The sequence below is a fragment of the Eleutherodactylus coqui genome, chromosome 2 (assembly GCF_035609145.1).
Source record: "Eleutherodactylus coqui strain aEleCoq1 chromosome 2, aEleCoq1.hap1, whole genome shotgun sequence".
Classification (NCBI taxonomy): domain Eukaryota; kingdom Metazoa; phylum Chordata; class Amphibia; order Anura; family Eleutherodactylidae; genus Eleutherodactylus; species Eleutherodactylus coqui.
This window is the reverse complement of record NC_089838.1, coordinates 238,232,095-238,256,237: the sequence shown is the minus strand read 5'-3', so window position 1 is coordinate 238,256,237 and position 24,143 is coordinate 238,232,095. Positions and strand designations below refer to the sequence as shown.

The 24,143-nt window shown below is 42.5% G+C and overlaps 1 protein-coding gene across 1 annotated transcript in view; it reads right to left on the bottom strand.

The window, feature by feature from the left end:
* EFL1 (elongation factor like GTPase 1) overlaps nt 1–24,143 on the bottom strand; it is a 212,992-nt gene that overhangs the window by 114,791 nt on the left and 74,058 nt on the right. The window lies entirely within an intron of this gene.

Sequence of the window (24,143 nt, the reverse complement as noted above, 5' to 3'; positions counted from 1 at the left end):
ACATGTTCAGGGGTCTCACAACTTTCCCTTGAAGGCAGATTTGGGTAGCTGGATATTAACATGCCCGAGCCTTTTGTTCTTGGGGGTATAAGGCACTGCCAGGAGTCTGGTAGCACCGTACTCTCTTCTCCCCATCCAGAACATGAGCATAGTTGGCCGAGCGTTAATATTTATTGTGAAGGGGGGGGGGGGGGGGGTTGTTAAAAAGTATCAGCTATTGTTCACAGAACAAACAATCCCAAGTAATGATTTTTCACAATGATTGACTGTAATAGATGCTGATAATGATCGCAACCTCAGAAACTGCCCGGCTCTGAAAACAAGAAACACAGACAGCCGAGGGAACACGACCAAGACTACAAATGTGCATAAAACAAGCATATATAAGCTATGTGAGAAAACTTTCGACAAAAAAAAATTACCGAAGATCAATCCCCTAATTTGGAAGGCATTAGTATAAAATGTGTAGAGCTATATTAGTTAGAACCAATCTCGCATTATGATTCTGACTGCCAAGTCTAACTCTGTGCCCTGAATTATATAGTCGGAGATGACTAGTCATTTTTTCCTATAATTATCTAAGAAAGAAAAAAAAAAAAAAGCAAAAAACAGTTCATCAGCAATTCTGGCAAAATTAATAATTGCTTTTTATTTTAGGAGTACATACCTTACACTATGGGGTAACAGGGCTAGAAATGATATTCTCTGCTTAGCGTGAGCGGATAAAGGGTTAATAGTACACGTTAATGAATGGGAACGGCATACATCATTTACACTTACCGCACTTCAATGGACCGAAAACATAAAACAATACAACAAAAGGGGGGAAAATAACTGCAACCAAGCAAACGCGTCTCAAATTATCCCTCTGCACTCCGAACACTTTGCCAGGTCCAACCACTCATCAGAAGACAGCTAGTAAGACCGACACAAAGGATGCTGGGTACACATATGTAAATGAGACATCTGTCTGTCTGGGGCACACAGTACGAGCCGCTACATGCAGAAAGCAGAGCGCAGTCTGTAAGATCTCCATAGGGAAACGATTTGCTGAGCCTTGTACTGTTTCCATGCCAAATTCCCTTCAGTGTCAAGATCTCACAATTTAATTATAATTCGGAGAACTGTAACAAATATAACAATTATCGTCATCACATTTTTATATCATGCACCGGGGGCATGAGGAAATATGGAGCTGGTTCGAAGCAAAATAAGAGAAACAACGTAGCTGTCACTTTAAGTGACGGATAGGACAGCAGAGCTCTTTGAAGAGATCAGTGTATTAGCAAAGGGATTTGCTGTCCTTTTCATATAACACATTCAGATGGTCTGTGACTAGAAACTGTTACCTTGTCAGCCTGGACTGACCCCTCTACTCCCCTCTCTACCGGCTTTCCAGGAACATGCTGCCACACGTCGTCTTATAACTGGCGGAATAGCAAATCCGGAGGCTAGAATCTACCTGGCCATGCATGCAGAATAAAAGTATGGGGCCAAGGTGCCATCTGCACTAAAATATAGTCTCATCTTATCACAGTAACATATAAGATTCTATGACAATGCAAAGCAGAGCTTATCTGCGGAAGAGAACCTATCGACAGGACAGGGCTCTTTATATTAGGGCCCCGTATAAACGTCCTCCACTAATGGAGCCTTCCTCAATGAGCCTCTTGGTCATTTAAAGGGGCTCCATGAAAAGTCCAGTGTTGGTCATTAGTTCAGATTTATACGTAGAGCCAGTCCTCTTCCCTTTAATGAGAACTTCTTCCCAAAAATGAAAACGAGTGGTCATTAATGAGGCTGCTTCCCAGAAACGGATGGTACAGTTGCCACTTTGTCAGCATGTTCTATCAATAACAAAGTGACATTTTCCTTGCGGCTAAGTCAACCCAAGTGACAAGCAATATGGCTGCGGTTCCGGTTGTCTCTCACTTTAGCAAATAGGTCTGGAAACTGCTAATGTATCCGTAATTTCCAAACTTTAGCCACTGGTCAGACCTTAGATTTACTAATATGGAGCCATTTTTAGGTTTTAAGAGGAAATCTTTATTTTTAAAGGGAACCTGTCACGTACCCATAGCACCATAAACTAAACGAGAAGCACTGAATGAGCGCAGGTTAAACTGAATGGTAAGTGAATGAGCCAATGAGGATTTTTATGCCTGCATAAAATGAATAATGAATGAAAAGTCAATTATCATTCGTTGTTCGGTTATGGCTGGTGTTTAGACTGAACGATTATCATACACGTTCGCTCGTTTGATCGACACTTATTCCATCTAAAAGCATGAATTCACTAAGGGTGAAGGGGGAACAAGGCAGAGGGGTGGTCTGTGTGTGTGTGTGTGTGGGGGGGGGGGTGAGGCTGGCTAAAGCCAAGATAAAGACACCGGAATAATCAGCAGAGACATGACTGTAAAGGTTTGCAGTCCGTCCCACTTATCAGAGGACACAACAGCTCGTCTTTAAGAAAACTGGACAAATAAGCAGCTATTGATGCCATTAAATACAAATGCAGCACAGAAGTCTTACTTAATCCAGAATTCGAAAAACACGGCTTGATACCTACAACATTATGGGGCTTAGAAAGGTAAGGAAATGGGGAGTCCGGGTAAATGTGTTTCATAGTCAACAGGGCCCCGTTCCAGCGCCATGTCCCTGTGAATCTGGCATGTACACACAGCGTGACTCTTTAACTGGCCAGCTGAAGAGAGTCAAGCTATGTGCACACGCCAACTTCACAGGGCCACCGTGCCAAAGCCAGGCACCCAGTGAGTATAAAACACAGCTCCATGAACTTCCTGCTCCTTCGCTATTTTAGGTAGCTCAAAAGGTCCACTTTACAACCCTCTTTAAAGTAACATCTGGCTGCAGCATTTTCAAACCTAAAAAAAAACACTAAAACCTTAATAAAAACCTGTTACCATTAAAATGCAGTATAATCTATTGGCATCATGTAATGCAGCAGCAGGAGCTGAGCGGATTAATATTTAGTTTTGGGGGAAAATTCTGTATAGGTTGTACAACCCTAATTCCTCATAAGTTGAGACACTGGGTAAGATGTAAATAAATGTAAAAGAAATAAAAGAATGCAATGATTTGGAAATCTTAGAAAAACATATGTTCATATTCTACTGTGAAAAAAATATATCAGAAGGGGACATTCTAAAAAAATGAACTAATTTAGAAATTGATGGCAGCAACACATCTCACAAAAGTTGTGCCGGGGCCGTGTCTACCGTTCTGTAGCATCCGTTCTACTTTTTAAATTAATTTTGTAAACATCTGGGAAGTGAGGGGACCGACTGCTGGAGTTTTGGGAGGGAATGCTGTCCCATTCCTGTTTGATGTAGGATTCAGCCGTTCTGGGTCTCCTTGGCCAGATCTTTTGTTTCATAATGTATCAAATGTTTTCCATTGGTGAAAGGTCTGGACTGCAGGCGGACGGTTCAGCACCCGGACTCTTCTTCTGTGAAGCTATACGGTTGTGTTGGATGCAATATGTGGTTTAGCACTGTCTTGCTGAAATATGCAAGGCCTTCCCTAAAAGAGATGTAGCACAAACCAAAAAGGAAAAAAGTATCCCTGCGCTCGTTATACCAGGTGCCTCAAGGTGACCACTGGTAGTGTCCAATAAAAATGAACTTATTCCGACAGACAATACATAGATCCTTTTTGGTTTGTGCTACATTTGCTTCTGTGCCACTTCTTTGCAAAGCGGCTCTCCCGGATCCACAGGATAAAGACGGGCCTTAGAGGTTTTCCACCCACTCATGAGCAGACTGGGATGTTTAAGGTGCTAGTCGAGTGTTCCTCCCCTAGAGCCTTCACTGGGCTCCAGGTAATGCAGCTAGCCTTATTAGAGGCATTGCATATTCCACATTGTGGAGCGCTGTCCACATTATTGTATGTATTTTCCCTAAAAGAGATGTTGTCTGGATGGGAGAATGTTGTTCTAAATCCTCCATATATTGATCAGCAGTGATAGTGTCTTTCAACATGTGTAAGCTGCCTATGCCATTTCTCCACAGGACACGGCATCCATGGTTTCCAAAAAGAATTTCAAATTTTGATTCATTTGACCACAGAACAGTTTGCCTCGGTCAATTTTAAATGAGTTTTGACCCAGAGAAGTCATTGACGTTTCTGGATTGTGTTGATATATGGCTTCTTCTTTGTATGATACAGCTTTAACTTGTATTTGTGGATTGCACGGCAAACTGTGTTCACAGACAGTGATTTCTGGAAGTAATCCTGAGTCCAGGCAGTGATTTGCATTACAGAATCATGCCTGTGTTTAATGCAGTGACGCCTGAGGGCCCGTAGATCTCAAGCATCCAACATTGATCATCGGCCTTGTCCCTTGTGCATATGAATTTCTCCAGGTTCTCTGAATCTCTTAATCTTATATTACGTACTGTAGATGGTGGGATGTTCGCAATTTTATGTTGAGGAACATTTTTCTGAAAATGTTCCACAATTTTTAGACACAGATTGGTGAACCTCTGACCATCTTTGCTTTTGAGAGACTCTGCCTCTCTAACATGCTCTTTTTATACACGGACATGTGACTTAGTAGAAAATTGACCTTACAGCTGATTTTCATTAGTACCACTTCCTTTGCCAGCCTCTATTTCCTAATCGCAACTTTTGGGAGTTGTGTTGCAATTTGTAAATGAGTTTTTTTTTTTTAAACGAAATGGAAAAATGTCTCACTTTTTATTCCTGATATGTATTCTATGATCTATTGTGAATGAAATATGGTTAAATGAGATTTTCAAATCTTTGCATTCTTGAACATTTATTAACATTATGTCCCAACTTTTTTTTGGAATTGCAATTGTATTTTATTCACCTATACCCCTATCCCTTCTGGGCATAGTGGTGCATTGGGTGGAAAGACTCAATGCTTAGCAGCCTTTCCTGTATATGGGTCCTTTTACACCAAACGATTATGGTTCGAACGAGCGAATGACGTGACAGTTTGCTCAAGCAGCCTGTTTACACAGGCAAATATCGTTCAAATGGAGAAATTGTTCAGTAATTCACATTCACTGTATAAGTGAATGAGAACGACTGAACGATCGGTATTTAAACCGAATGAGCCAACAATGATTTTTATGCTTGCATAAACTAGACGAACAAAAAGTAAACGATTATTGCTTGTGTTCCGGTCATTGGCGTGCATTTAGTCTGAACGATCCTCATTCACTTCCATTTTGAATGATAATTGCTCCGTCTAAAAGGGTCTTATATCTGCATACAGAGACAGCTGTCAGTCCCAGAGCAGGACCTCCCACATGGACCGCAGAGGTTTAGGTGAATAAAATACAACGTATACTACATTTTTCCCATAATATATATTAATCTGCTCTATAATATGATGCTGGCCAATCAGACACCATATTTAAAGTGACAGGTTCCCTTAAAGAATACTGGCTACCTGCTTCATTCAACTAACAGGGCTTGGCCAACCCAATGAACATCCCATGTTACATCCAAGGTGAACCATGGACCACATTGTGGGTTAAACCTATAGCTTTGTTAAAATGACTGACCAAATGTAAATATCGGGTAACGACCTGCTTAGGAAGACGTGACAAGCCATCCATTATGCATGAATATCCTCGGCGGATGGGCAGGGTGCAGTGATTGCGTGTGCCTGGCAATCACAATGATTTTTCATAAAACACATTGGCATTAGGGCCTAAAGCTTTCCAGCTTCTACGTTGTGTGTGAATAGCCATATGCTGCGGGTGCAATAAAGTTACACTTACTTACAGCTGTATTAAAGGGAATGTAGCAACAGAAATACTTAAAACTAATATGCAGTTTTTCTTCTTCTCGGCGCGGCTTCTTCTAGGGCAGTTAAAACAGTTTCTGCTTTTAACAAGCACCTTTAAAGCAACACACTATTTGCATTGCAGATCGCTAAAATTACACGTTTAAGCAATTAGAATTTTATAGGCAGACTATATGCATATGAAATGACATGCAATTCACATACATTGCCAAAATAATATTTAAAAAGTAAGGGAGCACAACCCTCTCCCTTCCTTTGTTCAATTTCCACACTCTCCTCTCTTTGTTTAGCAGAATTCACGAGGAACACTGCCCCCTAGTGTCAGCAACGGTGCAGCGCACGCTGATGAGTCGGCTACTTTTCTAATCATATTAGTGATTCACAGAGCAGAATTAGCCCACCAAATGTCTGCACAAAATAAAAGGCTGGAAGAACAGCAGGGCACTTTGCAAGGCTTTTGCAGAAGGTGATAATGCTTTCTATCTGGCATTAATCCTAGGAAGGCATTCTGGTCTTCCAAAATGCCATCATTGCCTACAGCTGCTCCATCCCCAGTCTATTAGGAGCTGCACAGAAAGCTTGTTAGGAACCAGAAATAGTAGCAATGCCATTATAACAACCCAGGCCATGACATTGGTGGGAACCTGGGTGAGTCAGGAACAAGAAATGTTGACCTGTTTAAGAGAGTTCGGATTTATTATTCCACAATACGGCAGCGAATAAGTCACTTGTGCCTGATGACTAACGATGCTGGTCAGCCTCCAGACCCAACGGGATGCCATGAGCCAGTACAGCCTGCAGCGGGCACCGACAATAACAGGTCACCCACCTATCAACCCTCCTCAGAACAAATAGTCAGCTCCCACTCTAGTAGGAATATGTAACAGATTTAGATGATGATGATCCATTCACTTGAGGCCAACTTTCGGTCACTTTATGGATCCTTGTCCGCTTCTTCCAGTTCTTCCATATACGTTTGTATTTGCCTTGATTGCGTCCAGTGTACCTCTTTGGCATGCTCTTCTTCGCAACCCATTAACTATGCCGAGTAGCAATGTTGTTTCCATAGAAGTTTGCATGATATATACATAGTGTAAGAACCGCTGTTGGGTGATATTTTTGGTTTGATACACTGTACAGTCGTCTTGTTGGTGACCATGATACATGTAGCATTCTTCTCTAGAACTATAGTTCTAAAGCATCCATTTTTCTTCTGTCTACCTTTCTGAGTGACCAACTTTGGCATGCGTATATGGAGATCGGCAACACGTGCCAACATATTCCATGGTGCTTTCTGCCTCCAATAGAGCACACATGGTGCTGAAATTGAGGGGGCTATATTTTTTTCTAAAAGTAGCAATTTAATCGCAGCCATGGGGGGAAAAATGTCACAAAAATGCAATGAGGAGGGTATAATATGATTGGAGAAAATAGGATATGTCACTAATAGAGATGAGCGAACGTACTCGGTTCGGGTGTTTTTGGACTCGAGCACCGCTTTTTCTGAGTAACTGACTACTCGGACGAAAAGATTCGGGGTGCGCCGGGGGTTGCAGGGGGGAGGGGGGGAGGTAGAGAGAGAGAGCTCCCCCCTGTTCCCCACTGCTACCCCCGCTCCACCACGTCGCCCCCCCCCCCCCGCCCCCCGAATCTTTTCGTCCGAGTAGTCAGTTACTCGGAAAAAGCGGTGCTCGAGTGCAAAAACACCCGAACCGAGTACGTTCGCTCATCTCTAGCCACTAACTGCTCAGGATGCGATTGGGATGAATGTACACCGCACTATGCAAAGTCTCTCCCGTCAGGTTTTCTACACAAAGTACTAAAGCAAGATACATAAACTAATGCCATGTAGGAGTGTGAATAAGGCGAGCAGAGCCGGCTCGTCACTGCTAATGGTATAGCTGTGCTTCACCTACGGGGTAAATGTCCAGCCCAGGGGAAGCCGTGACAAGGAGAGCGAGCATGCCAATGCAGCAACCTTGATTTCCCTGGTGAAATCTCTAATCTAATAAGCGTGCCCCAGGGCTAGAAATAATGTAGTACAGCTATTGAAGAGCCCCGGGTCCAGGTGGAGGTGCCAGCCGTCCATTACCAAGCTTCACCTACATAACAAGTGCAGGCAGCAGGGGTCATGGCCAATCACTGGACTGCATATTACATGCCAGGAGAATGAAACCTCCACATGTAACCAGCCATAATTATATGTGGATGTGCGGAAAAGTCACTTTATAGTCATTCAATTACATCTCGTTCATCTGCTGGCATTTGACAAGAATGACTATCTGGATAGTAATGGGTTACTTCTGAATATTTTCCATCTTTACACCCCAGAATTGTGTCTATATGGGAAGTTTTTGAATCTTCAATTCAGTAATATCTTTGGTTGGTGAATGAAATGCCCGACAGAGGCTTATAAGGCAAAGCCAGAATGGCATATATATTTACATATGGGTTAGTGTCTCTCATGTGTGTCATTATTTACTGTTGCTGTTGCATTCTATTCACAACAGACTGGGGTGAACAATATCCAGAAATGTGAATGGCTGAAATTGTGCCACCATTTAGTTTTTTTTGTATATAAAATAAAACCAGTTATCATCAACTATAAAATAGTAAACAATGTGTCTGCAATAAATCATCATCCTTAAAGGGGCAGTAACTGTTCAGACAACGTCTGCCCATCTACCAGCTGGTGTGAGTCTCATCATTTCTGTAATAAAAGGTTGTTGTTTTATCATTGTAAATTACATTTGAAATGGCTGCCAACCTACATCCTATGTGAGTCCATGCCATCCCACAGCCAGCCTCCCGCTGTAAGAGCGGGCATCAATGAGATCACCCATCTCCAAAAACAGTGCGAATAAAAACTACAGCTTGCTACGAAAAAAAACAACCCTCATATAGCCATGTCAACGGAAAATAATGGCTTTTGAGAAGTGAGATGAAAATCCTATAAAAAAAATCGTTGTGTCCTCATGACAAATATAGGCGATGCCTTTAGGGTGTTAAGAGGAACCCAAACCCTAAGGCAGGCTTCACACAACAGGTTCCGGCTGTGAAGCTGGCCGGTCATCATCCTGCGTACCTGAATTTTCTGTATTGGGTATGACTGCGGAGGCTCGCCATCGGTCATGCCCAGTACAAGGTTTCTCTTATACTGTTGCTATTTCCCGCACCATCACATAGTATGGTAATATTTGGAGTGCGTACCTTTACTTATATGAGGGAACTGCAGATACAAGACCAACTCAGAAAACAGAAGAGAGCTGGTGCGGGGAAGGCACATTCCCTATGGCTGCTCTCCCTGGCACTGTCAGCAGAGTACTGTAGTGTGCTGACAGACACCATGATACTCTCCATGAAGGTGCTGGGGAGGGCATGCACAAAAAAACAGCACACATTTCCCTGTTCACATTGCTGCTTGTAAAAGAAGTGATTCATCATCGAGCGGCCTGTAAGAGAAGAGTTGGAAGTGCAAGTTCCTTAATGTCCGATAAGGAAAGGTTCACCAAAGGAGAATATTGGCCTCAAATATGGTATTATACATGCCAGCTGCTTAATGCCTGGCACTGCCAACTGTTCTATTAAATGTATTCTGCACTGACAGTGGTAATCGTGATATCCGCACTGTTCCTGAGTGGGCTGGAAAGCTCACTATAACATCATGTATTTTTGTTAGCCATTAAAAGCTATTATATCTACAAGATTACTTGGTTTCTCTTGCTGAGAACAACCCCACATTGCTCTACTGGCTAACACCGTACCAAACGTTTTTAGTTGAAACCGCAGGATAATGAAAGTGTTTTCTTGATATACCGACATCTGTTTCTCGAGGGGAACAAACTCTTCTAGTGTGCCGTGGTATTAATCATTCATTCACCTCTGCGTCTGCAGGATTAATGACGTATACCACCAACATACAACACCGCATAACCATACAGTGGTATACGTCACCATGTTATAAACAGTATATCAAGCGCCATACCGCTTTCTTGTATGATGCCTCTGTATGGAAGAGTGCAGCAGACTAAGGTATTCAATACAGCTGAGAGTTTACCAGTCCAATGGAAGCCACGATCTTTACCTCCTTTAGGTGAACCACATGTTCAAGTCCCCTAACAGGATCAACCAAAAACCATTAATAAATAAGTAATAAAAAAGAAATAATTAGTATCGCCACGTCCATAGTGTACAGGTCCAAACTATTAGATATGTTATTTATGCCAGACAGCAGACCATTCCAAAGTTTATTTTCCTCAATAACACGCTAAAGGTAGAAATGGTGGTTGCCGTTGTCCTCACTGGTCATGCTGGGGCTTTTAGTTCCACAAACACTAACCTCTCATCCTAAGGGCTAATGTCCACGGCCAGATGCGTGCTGCAGTGATACGCCAGCACACACAGCGGTAAGACGCTACATTACACATGCAGCGTTTTACAACAAGCTCGTGTGAACCAGCTGTACAGTCATGATACAGGTCATCAGGCTGCAAATGTTGTCTGGGATGATTAGTGAATCCTGCACTGAGCAGGGGGTCGGACCCGATGGCCCTGGAGGTCCCTTCCAACTCTACCATTCTATGATTCTATGAAATGGAGCATACATCCCACCCAGACAGTCCATACACCCCACAATACTCACTGCCACCCCCTGAGGTAAAGGCCAAGGAACCTGGGGTGGTGGCGACCAGTAATCTGGGGTGCATGGACTGTGGTGGGGTGGGATTTATGCTCAATTTGCAACTTGGGTGGAAATTAAGTGCAAGATTGAGTGATTTAGATAAACCTCTTCCGGTTGCACCCAAGTCACATGTTAGGAGAGTGTGTGTGTGAGTGTGAGTGACAGCGCCTTCTGTGGCTGTTCAACCTGCCAATATTACACCATGTCATCACCGTAGTCACACAGCCGATATAATATATCCCACTCTTGTGCGAGACTCACAATGAAAACTGAACATGGAGCAATTTTTTCAAACTCACACCATTGTTTAAAGGCCAAATTTGCTTGTGTGAAAGAACTCATTCAAATAAATATTTTCCGTGCAAGTTCTGCCGGTCTCAGAACTCGGGCAGGCATATCGGCTGTGCGAATACGGCCTCAGTATACTGATCATCAGACACCAGTTTTTGCCCCAATGGAGACACAGTGCTCATCCTCACACATTCTCAACAACCGTAAAATAATGTTAAGGCTATAAAAAAAAAAAGTTTATATACTTTGTAAAACTAGTAAAATATATTTTTTAAGTCATTTTCAGCATACAGTCAAGAACAATAAAAACAACATAAATAAAGCAATGTTAGAATTGGGGGGGGGGGGATTACACAGCACAAAAAAAGTTTTTAAAAAGTTTCTCAATAAGTATATGGTACATTAAGTGGTGGCATTAAAAAATATATCACATTACACTAAAAACAAGCCCTGACATGGCCATGGCAACAGAAAGGTAAAAAATAATGGTTCTGGGAGGGCAGAGGTTATATATATACAAAAAAAAGATGAAAGATGGCTGTATCAGGGAGGGGTTAAAAATGTCAGTGAATGGAAACCATCTTTGTGAAAATAACAATGTGGTGGTGAGGTGTACATAGCCCTTAATGTATATGAAGAGAATAATGCAGCGGCTCATTACTGTGGTTGACTGGTAACACAGTAACACTGGAGGAGTGAGGGGAACAATAGTCAGTAATTACACACCACTCTTCTTGTACATGCCAGCTAAGCTGCTAAATTAAACTACTGGCTGAATACATGCCAGATGGAGTTTTCCTGAAACTAAAAGGTAAATTGTTCTATAGATCCCCTCTTAAAGAAACCAACCCCATGCCCAAGGCTCTGTTCACATTACTGTACTGCCTGTCCGCTGCTGCTACACATTCCCAACAGTGCTTGATACGTGGTGAATGGAGTCAATGAAAGCAAATGGATTTTGATTGATCCATGCACGTTAGCCTATATACACTGTGTGTAGATATGTGCAAGAAAAAAGATGGCAGCACGCTCTTTTTCATCACGTACCACGCAGCGTGAGAAGCCTTTTTTTTTCCCTATGGGCAGTGTATGCAACATTGTCCACGAGCAATATATTGGGTATGGACGATGATACATATGCAACCCGCTATGAAACAGAACGGAGAATCTGAAAAAAGTCACATTGCGCATGACTGCGGGCGAGATACGCAGTCGTGAACAGTGCGATCACTGCCATACGCGGTCTCGGCTGGCATCACGCAGACCAGTAAGACGCTGCGGGATCCTCACAGCATTTTACCCATTTGGGCGTATGATTGCGTCCTATGTCAGATCTGATACCTCAAGATTTGTTGGGATCTGTGAAAAAGCAGAGATGTGGCAGGAAAACGGAAACCAAAGACTTTGGCATCCTGGCTTCAAGAATTCTAAATTCTATCAAGAAATTTGCTACTCATGGAACAGCCAAGAGCCTTCCAGGACATGATGGAAAGAGGAGAACTGATGAGAGAACCCTACGAAAGTTGGTTCAAAAGGTGGCAAAGAAACCATGTAGTACATCCATGACGTAAATGAACATCATAGACTGGCTCGTCTTTAGCTTCTATGACAGAAGACATGTCATGTGACCTGCGCCCTGTGTTGGCCGATAGCCGAGCTGTAATGGCAAGGATCAGAAAAGCTCTGATCCCTGTCATTAAACTCCCTAGATGCCACAGTCAATAGCAACCATGGCATCTAGGTGATTAGACAGAGGAAGGGAGCTCTCTTTGTCCTCATCGACCCCCCACAAATGCAACTGAAGAATGCTGAAGACCCCCCCCCCCCCCAGCAGGCCTATTAGGATGAGCCTTCAGCACAACCAGTAGATTGTTCTGTAGTTTTAGACACACATGGAATAATTCTTTGCTATACTGAGCATAACAAATATCACACTGTGGGTCTAATTAAAGAATGGAATAAATGTTAATAAAGTTTATTTTTAAAAAAATTACAGTTAAGAAAAAAAGAAAAAAATTTTTTTTAAAATTTTGTAGCAGTGAAGAAAACTAAACCGGACACACAGTATTAATGCAATCATCATGACCCATATAAATACCTCCATACTGTCACTAAAGAAAACTCTATATACCAAGACCAATTACCAATACCACCACTATATAAGGCCCGATAATCCCGCCACACCATGATCACATCATCACCACATAGTGATTAATACCAGCATACTGTCAGTGCATAAAGACCACTATAAAGATCAATACTACCAATAATAACACTATACGAGGGCAATATGCTGAAAAACAATCTATACAAAGATCAATATAACCCCTTCCCCCATACAGTGACCATATAGCAGTATATACTAGATTCAGGCACTTTGCAGACCATATAAATGATTACCATTATATCCAGTATCGTTATATCAAATGATGAAAGGTGACGTAACACTTTACTGCAGTTGTTCACTTTTGCCTTTTTCTTCATCTGGCCCCTACTGTCATGATGACTTCTTCAAGTCACAACTGGTCTCTGCAGAACTTGACACACAGACATCCTTGACCCCTTAATTTTCGATGGATCTAGCTTCATTTTCAAAATGTCAATATAATGTCCCTACCCATAGTGCCCTAGATAGTAGTAATACCACTTGAGGTGACCTATATAGTAATAGTATCCCCCTTTCGGTGCTCTCTGTAGGCTCCACATAAGTGACACTTTTCATGTGCCATACACAGTTAAAGTGCCCCTCCCCACATATATAATAATGTCCCTCATAGGTCCCACTCCAGAATTCCCCATATAGGCCCCCACTCATTAAAAATGCCCTTCATAGGCCCCAACCACTCCCCTCAGTAGCTGTGTCCTTGAGATATAGTTTAAAAAAACCTCAAAAACCTGACTTCCGGGTGGAGCGATCGTACATTTCACATGATCGCTCGACCCCAGAACTCCCAGGCTGAGCTGTACAGGCATGGATTGCAGAAACCAGGAGCGGGAGGAGCGAGAGCATAATATTTTTTCTCTTTTTTACATTTCACCAAAATCCGTCGCTCTGCCAGCCCCAGGACTCAACCGGCCCATTGGGAATTTTCTCAGTTGGTTGAATGTCCCAGCTTTCACCAGAAATAACAGTTTGCTTACGGAACAATCTCTGAATATACAGATGTAAATTTTACTTGACTCAATGCATTAAGAAAATGCTTTGTGCCAGTTTATTTGCCCTTTCAGTAGCTTTTCAATGGCTTATATTGCGTTGCAATAAACCTTCGTTCACATTGACGTTTTGGTTTTCCATTTTCTTGCTCCATTATGGGTGCAGGAAAACAGAATCCCTCAGACGAATGGAGCAAACAGGGCTGAACGGACTCCATTGACTACAATGGGGTCTGTTCAACCATGCAGCATTCTACAAGACAAGATAGCACTGTATGTAGCACTATTTCATCCAGCATTTTAACGAAAACCAGCAAAGGAGGCTCCGAAAGGAAACTCTGATGCCAATGTGAACCAGGGCTAATACAACAATAGCTTCCCAATGGCTTCAGATAACTTGTCAAAGCATTCCATCGCTGAGGTTTATGACTGGCTGCAGCAGATGTTTGTGAGGGGTGCCGAAAGTGGGACTGATCACCCACCCTGAGTCCTGCAAGGTCAAAGAGGTGCATCTTGGAACAAAAAAACCCTTTAACCAAAGTCAAACCGTGATGAGGGTGGACATATCTGGATCAGTCTTTGCTTTAAACTTTTCCTTCTCTTTGTAGTTTATCTTCTACTGGGCTCAAAAGACCGTCAAAAACTGTTGGAACCCCCCTTCCCCTTCCCATGCGATTCCAGCCTAAAAATGGCCGTATTCTAGTATTCTGAAGTCAGCACAACTATGCAAATGTAAATAAATCTACATTTACCCACAATGCAAAGCAGCAGGAAAAGTAGCCAAAAGCAATCAAACATATATAAAAGTGAATTGACAAACCAGTGTGAAAACTGTAAAAACATCCTTAATCTAATTGAAGATGTATTCAATCCTCCAAATTAGAAAAAAAATCCCCTTTCAGAATCGCAGCGGGAAGAGTGACACCATGTCAGATATAACTGAAGCAGGTAATTTTCTACTTTATTCACAACGCTGGTAACAATTAGAATATGATGAGGCTACACACAAAAAGGAGGCAAGATGAAAACGATTTAGCTCTGTGAACACATGATGAAAAACTAATTTAGAACAAATGTCTTCTTCAGATCCCATGAATCAGCAGTAACCTTTCTTCAAATAAATTGGCAGGGTTACTGTTGTTTAAAAGGGCTATATATACTTCTGACACATGGTTTAGATATTCAATGGCTTACCTTAGTCCATCTGAAACAATGGGTCTATTAGCAGGCCACCACGGGCTCTGGGCTGAGTGAGGATTGTGGGCTCCCCACCAGTCGGAACCTTCAGAATGATGTGATGTGAACATCGAGTAGATGTAGCAGACAACAAACACAATCTAATTACTCTAATTATACACAAAACACGCACAGTTTTAGGCTGGTTTCACATCCGGTCGGAGGCGGCTGAAAATACCGGAAGAAAAAGAGCTGCATTGTCTTCCATCCAAAAGCTGGCCAGATGGGTAGAAAGTGGCGGACCCCATATAGTCAATGGGGTGCGCCCAGCATTGTTCGGTTCCGTCGGAAGCATTTGGCTGAACGGAGCAGGAAAGCAGAATCCCCAGCGCTGACGTGAAAGCGCCCTTACATACACATCCACAAACATGTCCGCTTTTCCATACATAAATTTCTCCTACATAAAGAAGTAGTAGACACTGCAGCTATACACATGCAGAAATAAATGTGCACACGTGTAGTACCTACCAAACCGAGAGTGGAGCGCTCAACCGCATCGGAGAACCCTTTCATATTGGTAGTCCCCCAGGGCTTGAGGCTCCTGAGTGCCCATGGCTGTCCAACCTGTCCAACCGTCTAGGCCTACAGATGTCACAGTTTGCCCATGAGAGTCAGGATGTAGCATCTCTGACTGGCTCAGAAACTATGATCGATATGGCACTCAGCCAATCAAAGATGCCGGATCCGGCCTCCATTCTACACAACAAGTTGGGTTGAGGTGATAAATCAGCTGATAAGAACTTTCAGTAGAGAAGAAGGAAACTAAAGGCCCTTTTACACGGGACGATTGTTGGGGGGCTTAAGCACTCAACAAGTCACCCTAAAGATTATTGTTCTTGTGCCTTGACGCAGGAGTGATGAACACTCAGTGAATAAAGGCGCATCACGTCGGGGATTCACAATAAAGAGGCCGATGGTGGTTAGATTTTCATGCCAGCCTAAACTGAACAACGAAGATAAGCAAAGAAATGTTTTGCCATTCAGTCGCTGGCAGTAATTCTACAGTTATCATTCAGTTTCGCACGATCCAGTGATAAAGTGAAAGATAAAAAGGTCCTAAGCCATCAGTCCAGCATACTAACGATCTGGAGGGAGAGTCAGTCTGCAAGCCGCTTGTATTACAATCCACCAAAACCCTGATGCAAAACAATGTACATGATGGAATACAGAGAGGCCTCCTTAAAGAATCAGACTCACCAGAGACATGATTCATGTTCAGTTTGGAGGGTGATTAGCTCTTCTGGCATTATACACCAGTCCTATCATCAAAAAGAAATCTAGCTTATTTGCAGAGACAGCCAAGAAACTGATTAACTCCCAAAGCAACTGATCTTTGCTGAATTGGCGGGGCCTCTTACCAGATCAGTACCCGAGTCCTCTGCAGGACTCTCTGGTCCATCTGTCGGACAGCCCGATCTGTCTTGTTTCACCTGTTTACATCTATTTAGTTTAAATTAGTTATCCAAAAGCAGGCCAATACCTTCTCTGGGGCTCAGATGCGGAAGAATATTTACACTCCAGATTTTATTGCAATTTTGCAGCAAAACCTGCGCACGATAAACGAGGACTTTTATAAGCATCCCACCCTTTGAATAAATCTGTGGCAGATCTGTAGGTTAACACCCATCAAGCACATTTGAGAAACTGTGCAGAATTTTTCTGCTACTTGTGAATGGGCTTTTGAAAACACCAATTTACATATTTTTTACAACTGTTTTTGCAACTTTTCATTGCCGAATCCTCACCGAGAAGTTTTATCGTAAAGCATCCATAGAGTGCTACGAGTCCAGTCCTCTACGCTGTGTCCTTAGGCTCTCAGACGGAGGCACAATCTACAGATTCAGAAGGAATATAGTTTCATACATTTACTAGAAATGTGTCCGGCACACCCAATAGCTGCCCATTTGCTTCTATTCAAGTCTGGGCTATGTAATATGATTCCTCAGAGAGACTGAGGATTCACACACTTCAAGATTCACACGGTCATATGCAAGTTGTGCCCATGATTCTCAGGCAGAACGTTCACTGGACAGCCTATACACACGTCCGTGATGTCCATTCCTTGTGGACAGTGGACATTGCACGCCCAATTCCCGTCTCCCGATAAGGATGAAAACAGAACACATTTTCTTCACACGGATCATTGGTCCATGTAAAAAAGAATCTGTGTGTATAGCCTAATTGGCTATAATGGGTCCAAGTGCTGTCTGTGAAATACACAGACCACACACGGACCATAAATAAGGCAGTCAGAATGGGCCCTATGGCCGGTTTCACATGTCCATATGCATGTGGCATTAAGAGAAACCTTGGGCGCACCACGCATCGGACAGCACACAGATGCTCATCTGTGTGCTATCCAATCCGTACAATTCTCATTTGTGGTATAGACGAAAAAAGGACATTCTGCAATTTTTTTCACATTGGTCAGAGTCAAAAAACGCTTGTGCGTATAGCCTAACTGCTTATTATGGGTTCAGGAAATACACAAGCACAGCCCTGTGAATAAGGCCTTAAAGACTGCAATTGTCAAGTATGTATGCAGAGAAAGGTGCTTCATTATAAGAGAAAGCGCCATTATATTCAACAAGATATAGTACAGAGCTCATTATTTTGGCTTCCACTTTGTAGTCCTACTCCAGCAGAATAGGAAAAAAATTCTCATTTATAAAATTACAGTATTAAGGGGGTTAATTAATCATTTGGGTTCAGTTGTAATACAGATATTTTTGCTAAGGTCATCGTTTTCCCTTAATCTACAAATTAGTTTACCAATAAATGGAAGTGAACATCAAAAGAAGAAAAGAAGCATATTCCAAAAGTAGAAAGATTTTCATTTTCCCTTTCCCCGTTTGAGCTTTAATGGTTCATTAACGGCCTTAGAGTTTGCACCAAGCTGAGCCCTTCCCGTTAAAAATACGCTCCAGACTGAATGTAGGATATTTTGTGGGATTTCTGCTCCGCCAATGACCACATGCTAATGTTCTTGTCATCGTTTTACCAGCTTTTACATCAAAACTGCTCTTTGATCGTTACAGGCTGCTAAAGACCAAAAGGTAACATGAAGGCTTATTAGGCCCCAGCACATTCGGCCTTGTTAGTAGGCATCTACAGAAAAACCCAAATTAGCGGAGAGGGAGAAAAAAAAAATTGCAATGGATTTTCATTAAATCTTTCCCAAATGTTAGGAGCAAGCTTGTGATGTTAACGCCTTGAAGCGCACGTCTTCCAGCATTTCGACGGTTAAACCTTGCAAATACAGTCATCCAAGATTAAACGCTCATTCCATATAGCAAGCATTTAATAGCAAAGGGCAATACTACTAAGCTACAGAGCGGCTTCCCCAATTTGCTGCATAATCTGCTAGAAACGTCTCCGTGAGTCTGAGGAGAGACACTTAGGCTTCCTTTGAAGTTCTTAAACAAATTACCTTGAAACAGAAATCACTGCTAACCGCCATGACAAATGCCTCCCAATCACGGCGGCGGTGTTTGCCTCCTTTGTGTGTGCTGTTATTTTCCCAGTGCCGAATACTCGCTATTAAATGAATGAAAGGAGGTGGTGGGGCAGGGTTTGCTCAGACGTGGTCTTCAGAGATGGCGTATTGACTTGACATGTCACAGTCATTCTGTCTCCTCTAAGTAGTTTGTGAGATCAGATGTGATTTAGTGAATGTGCAGAAAAGCTCAAAATTAACTCATTTGGCTGTTTACATGAAAACGGAGTATTTTAGGTTTTGCACCATATAGCTGTGGTATCACATTAGGGATTCATTAGCTGCTGGCCATTAGCACTACAGGCAGTGGGGTGAAAGAAAGCACAAGTCTAAGTGTGAGAGTAAGTGGGATTCTAAGTAGAGCGATTTATCATTCGAACGAGTGACCAATGTCAGAGTCCGCTCGTGCAGCCTGTTTACACAGGCAGATAAATTGATTGCTCGCTAAATTGTTCAGTCATTCATAGCCAGTGTATCAGTGAATGAACGACTGAACGATTAGTATTTTAAACTGAATGATTAGTGAACGAGCTAATGATTCATTTACACTGAATGATAATTCAAATTGGAACGACCCAGTGATTTTTTGAACGATATTGTTCCGTGTAATGAATACACCTTAAGCTTGAACCTCTCTCTGGGCAAGTAGAGAGGTTTGAATAATCTTGTCTATTGTGGTGGGGGAGAGACTAGGCAACATACACTAGGTCACACATACACATATATTGCGGAGGTGGAGTGGAAAGATATATTTGAAGGTTTTCAAAGTGCTGGAGGGAATTAAACTGCAATGGGAAGGATTGGTGAAGATCAGAATGTGATTACACTGCGATGGGGAGGGTTGGTGAAGCTCTAGAGGTGATTACACTGCAATGGGGAGGGTTGGTGAAGATCAGAAGGTGATTACACTGAGAAGGGGAGGGATGAAGAAGGCCAGGATGTGATTACACTGAGATGGGAAGGGATGGTGAAGTTCAGGAGGTGACTAAACTGCAATGGGGAGGGTTGGTGAAGCTTAGGAGGTGACTAAACTGCAATGGGGAGGGTTGGTGAAGATCGGGATGTGATTACACGGCGATGGGGAGGGATGGTGAAGCTCAGGAGGTGACTAAACTGCAATGGGGAGGGTTGATGAAGCTTAGGAGGTGACTAAACTGCAATGGGGAGGGTTGGTGAAGATCGGGATGTGATAACACGGCAATGGGGAGGGATGGTGAAGCTCAGGGGGTGACTAAACTGCAATGGGGAGGGTTGGTGAAGCTTAGGAGGTGACTAAACTGCAATGGGGAGGGTTGGTGAAGATCGGGATGTGATTACACGGCGATGGGGAGGGATGGTGAAGCTCAGGAGGTGACTAAACTGTAATGGGGAGGGTTGGTGAAGATCGGGATGTGATTACACGGCGATGGGGAGGGATGGTGACGCTCAGGAGGTGACTAAACTGCAATGGGGAGGGTGTTGAAGCTCAAGAGGTGATAACACTGCAATAGGGAGGGTTGGTGAAGCTCAGGAGGTGATTATATTGCCATAAGGAAAGATGGTAAAGCTCTGGATGCATTTATACTGCAACGAGGAGGTGTTTTAAGATATTTTTTGAAAATCATTAACACAACATGTAAGAAACAAGTTCAGAAGGACTGAAGCATTTACGATAATTTGACATTCATTTCTAAATCAGGGACAGGTTCCAAGAAGGACCAGTCACTGTTCATTTCTGTGATTGTTACAAAACAACCATGTGTGCAGAATTTTTAGGTTCTTTCTAAAAATATTTTTTCCAACATAACTGAAAAGCAATGTAGGGTGACAGAAAATTAAGCCATGTCTCATTAGCCATTCTATAATAGCATCAGCATTCTCCGGATTGTAAAACAGTTTTTTACAGGGCAAGTTGAATAGAGGGAGAAAAACCCCCACTCTCCTCAATGAACGGTCAATTTACCTAAAATACTGCTCCTTCAGTAATGATCCCCCTTCCCTGCTCTATAGCCTTGCATCATAGACCTAATGACACAGAAACTGTTCTCCCAGGTCAGTACTAGAGAGGAATCATGTACTGGCTGGGGACAGAGAAGGCTATACGTAAGACACAGAAGCATAGCCTAGTGATAGCAGCGGCCCATTTACTCTCTATTTGTTCTATTAGATTCAAATAATGCAAACTTTTTTTCCCTGCAGTTAGAATAAAGCTGGAAGTCGTATAGCAGATTGTGCTGCAGATTCCAACTTCTGCACTGTAAAGTGTGTAACCCGCTGGAAATCTGCAAAATACGGGCCAGTCTACCATGCACACAGATTCTGCCATGTGATACGGGCTTGGTAAACCTTCATTCACAAGCATTGTATTACATTCTGCTGCAGATTTTCTGGACAATCTGCAACAATTGCGCTACTACATCTGTATTGGCCCTAATGTTGATTTTGCTGCAGCATTGATGGAAGCCACAACACTACCGACACATTATATGAGTTGCAGATTATGGGAGGGCTCTGTTGCCTTAAGGGCCATTTACACGGGACGATTATCGCTCAAAACGAGTTCAAACTAACTAAAATGCGTGATAATCGTCTCCAAAAAAACGTTTACTATTAGTTATCACTGACCATCACTCAGCATAAAGATTATCGCTGGATCGTGGGCTTCTCACCGAATATAAACACTCAGCGCTTCATATAGAATGCACATATGTGAATGTGAAGCGCTAAGTGAGAAGCCGGCGATCCAGCGGTGATCTCTGCCTGTCTAAACGCTCTGTATGGGTGCGAACAACTTTAGCGGCGACGTCAGCGCTTGTGCAGTCGTTTAGATGAGTGTCGCCCCCTCTAATTAGGGCATTGAAAAAAAAATGGCGAGAAGGAAATTAAGTTCCTTACAGCTGCTCCATCTTGACTGCTGCGATCTTCATAGGCATAATATAGGGAAAAGTACCCATAGTTTCTCTCCTCATGCTGTTAGTAGGGTATAGTGATGAGGCCATTTTTAAAATAGCTTTCCCTTATAACAGGGAGAATTAAAGGTAAAAAGAGTAAACAGCGGCTCATCAAAGGTAAACTTTTTTTTTCAGTCTACTGATTTGCAGTGGTTAATGTACAAGCATTAAATAATGAGTTTCCCTTCAGTTGCAATAACTGTTCACGTTTAGTTCTTGAACCGATTTAAAATATCACGTTACCGCATGATGGAGGTTTCCTCACATTCTGGAAAAAGTTTTGAAGTTAAGAATAGAAAAAAAAAAAAACAACAGGCTCACACATCTGGAAGAAATTCTAACTTTCCATGACACAGTTTTGGAAAGTTAACTTCCACTATATTTCACATGACCAGATGGCAGCGCACACATCCTATATTTAGCCTATTTTATCACTGATTGACTGTTTACAAGAATGCCACAACATATAAGAGTCATTCTGACAGCATTACGCATGCACTATAAGAGCGGTGGGTAGCATAGGCGGTGATCATACCGATGGCAAGAATGGGGCGCAGTCCTACTGAAATGTGCTGACTATTCAATAAGGAAAAGAAACGTTGTGTTTTTGCAATCTCAATTAAAGAGTTGCTGTTACTGGATACAATCATCGGGGCCGACACTGCAGCTGTGGCCCTGCTGACTCCATCCTCACCTTCCATCGCCTGGACAAGCTCTCCTTAGGTCCGACTCCCACTGCTATAAGAGATCAGTCCCTGCACTCGCTGTCGGGGGCGATGTCCGAGGTCACTGTAAGAGGGTTTCCAAAGTAACCAAACTGTATACTACAACTGCTACATTTTTATTACAGTTTTGTGTGGTTTTCGTCATCGCCGGACTGGTAATGGGTAAAAAGTGGGGAATGTAAACAGGTTTAATAAGGCCTTGAGCTTTAACCTTCTCACTGTGTTACTAACAGTAGTGTTAGCATATCTGCACCAATTAAAGACTTTATCGTTGATAAGAAAATGTTGTGTATCTGTTGCTTTAAGTTTGTACCTTCAAGTTGCTCAATGGAGAAGTTGCTGATGGTTCAAAGCTTGTGTAAAGGGTTAAACCACCAACATGTAATTACAGCTAAACTAGACATACCTGTAAGGACCTTTGAGGAGGTCACATGTTCTGATCTAATACTGCTCTGATGCAGTGAGCTGCCAGGACCTTTATAGCTATACTGATTGACTGGGAGAAAGGTCCAAATTAGAGGAGCTCTCCTGTGCTGAAGGAGATGACGGGGCTGCATTTCTAGTGTGTGCCGAATAGTAATTATTATGGCCTGTGAGAAGTGAAGCTTGCTAAAAAAAAAAAAAAAAGAAGTCCAATGAATTGCAGAGATTCCTGAGGAAATACCTCTGAGAGTGCATCCCTTCTTTCAAAGCCAATGCTATAAGTTGACGCTGTCTGCCGGAGGTGCTACCCATGGGCTACCGTGAGTGCTTGCAACCGGGAGACTATAGATCTAGTGAAATACAGAGAGAAAAAGGAGCCGTGTTACTGATGAAAATCCTGCACTATCCATCCATGAAGCTCAGCATCAGATGGCTGAAGTGAAGAAAGATACTACTGCTGTTCCTGCTAAAGCTTTGTGTTAATAAAGTTAATTAAATAGAACTGGCCACCCCAGGGTTCCCCCATGGTGAGTCTATTGAAGCATGTGCCTGAGGTCCCCACTGCCCGGTAGCCCTCTTCTACTCAGTGTCAGGGACTGCCCATTTGACAAATTGAGAGGGTCGAGAGCCAGACCCTAAGAAGAGCCTGTCTGGGTAAAGGAGAGTATGGAAGAAAAAAGGGAGAAGATGGGGATTCAGAAAGTTTGTGGCTGCAGAGCCATCCAACGAGCCAGCCCCACTGATTCCATCCAATGACAGGCCCTCTTTACATCTTAATTTCACTAATCAACAATAGAGGTACCCAAAATAAAAATCTATCAGCTAAGCCACATGGCAATACCTAGTCAACAGTAGTAGAGTATTCCTATACAGTAGTGCTCAAAAAAGTTTGTGAGCCCTTCAAAATTTTCCATATTTCTACTTATATTTGACCTAAAACTGCATCACATTTTTTTTACAAGTCCTAAAACTACATAAAGGGAACCAGATCAAACAAATGAGTCAAAACATTAGACTTGGTCATTTATTTATTAAGGACAATGATCCAATATCATATATCTGAGAATAGCAAAATTATGTGAACCTTTAAGATTAGCAGATAACAATTTGAAGGTGAAATTAGAGTCAGGTGCCTTCAATCAGTGGGATGACAATCAGATGTGAGTGGGCGACCTGCTTTTAAGAACAGGGATCTATCAAAGTTGAGAAATGACTACCTCATTTTGGTCAGATGGCTATACTGGTTTTTTTATGCTGTGTACCATGCGGTAGATATTAGTGGATTACTAGATATTAAAAATGATATACCCTGATAACCCATGCAAGACGAAGTTTACATTGTATGACAGACCGCGAATTTATGTTTGGAAGATAGGATTCTCTAAGCAAGACGCTCACAATGCAG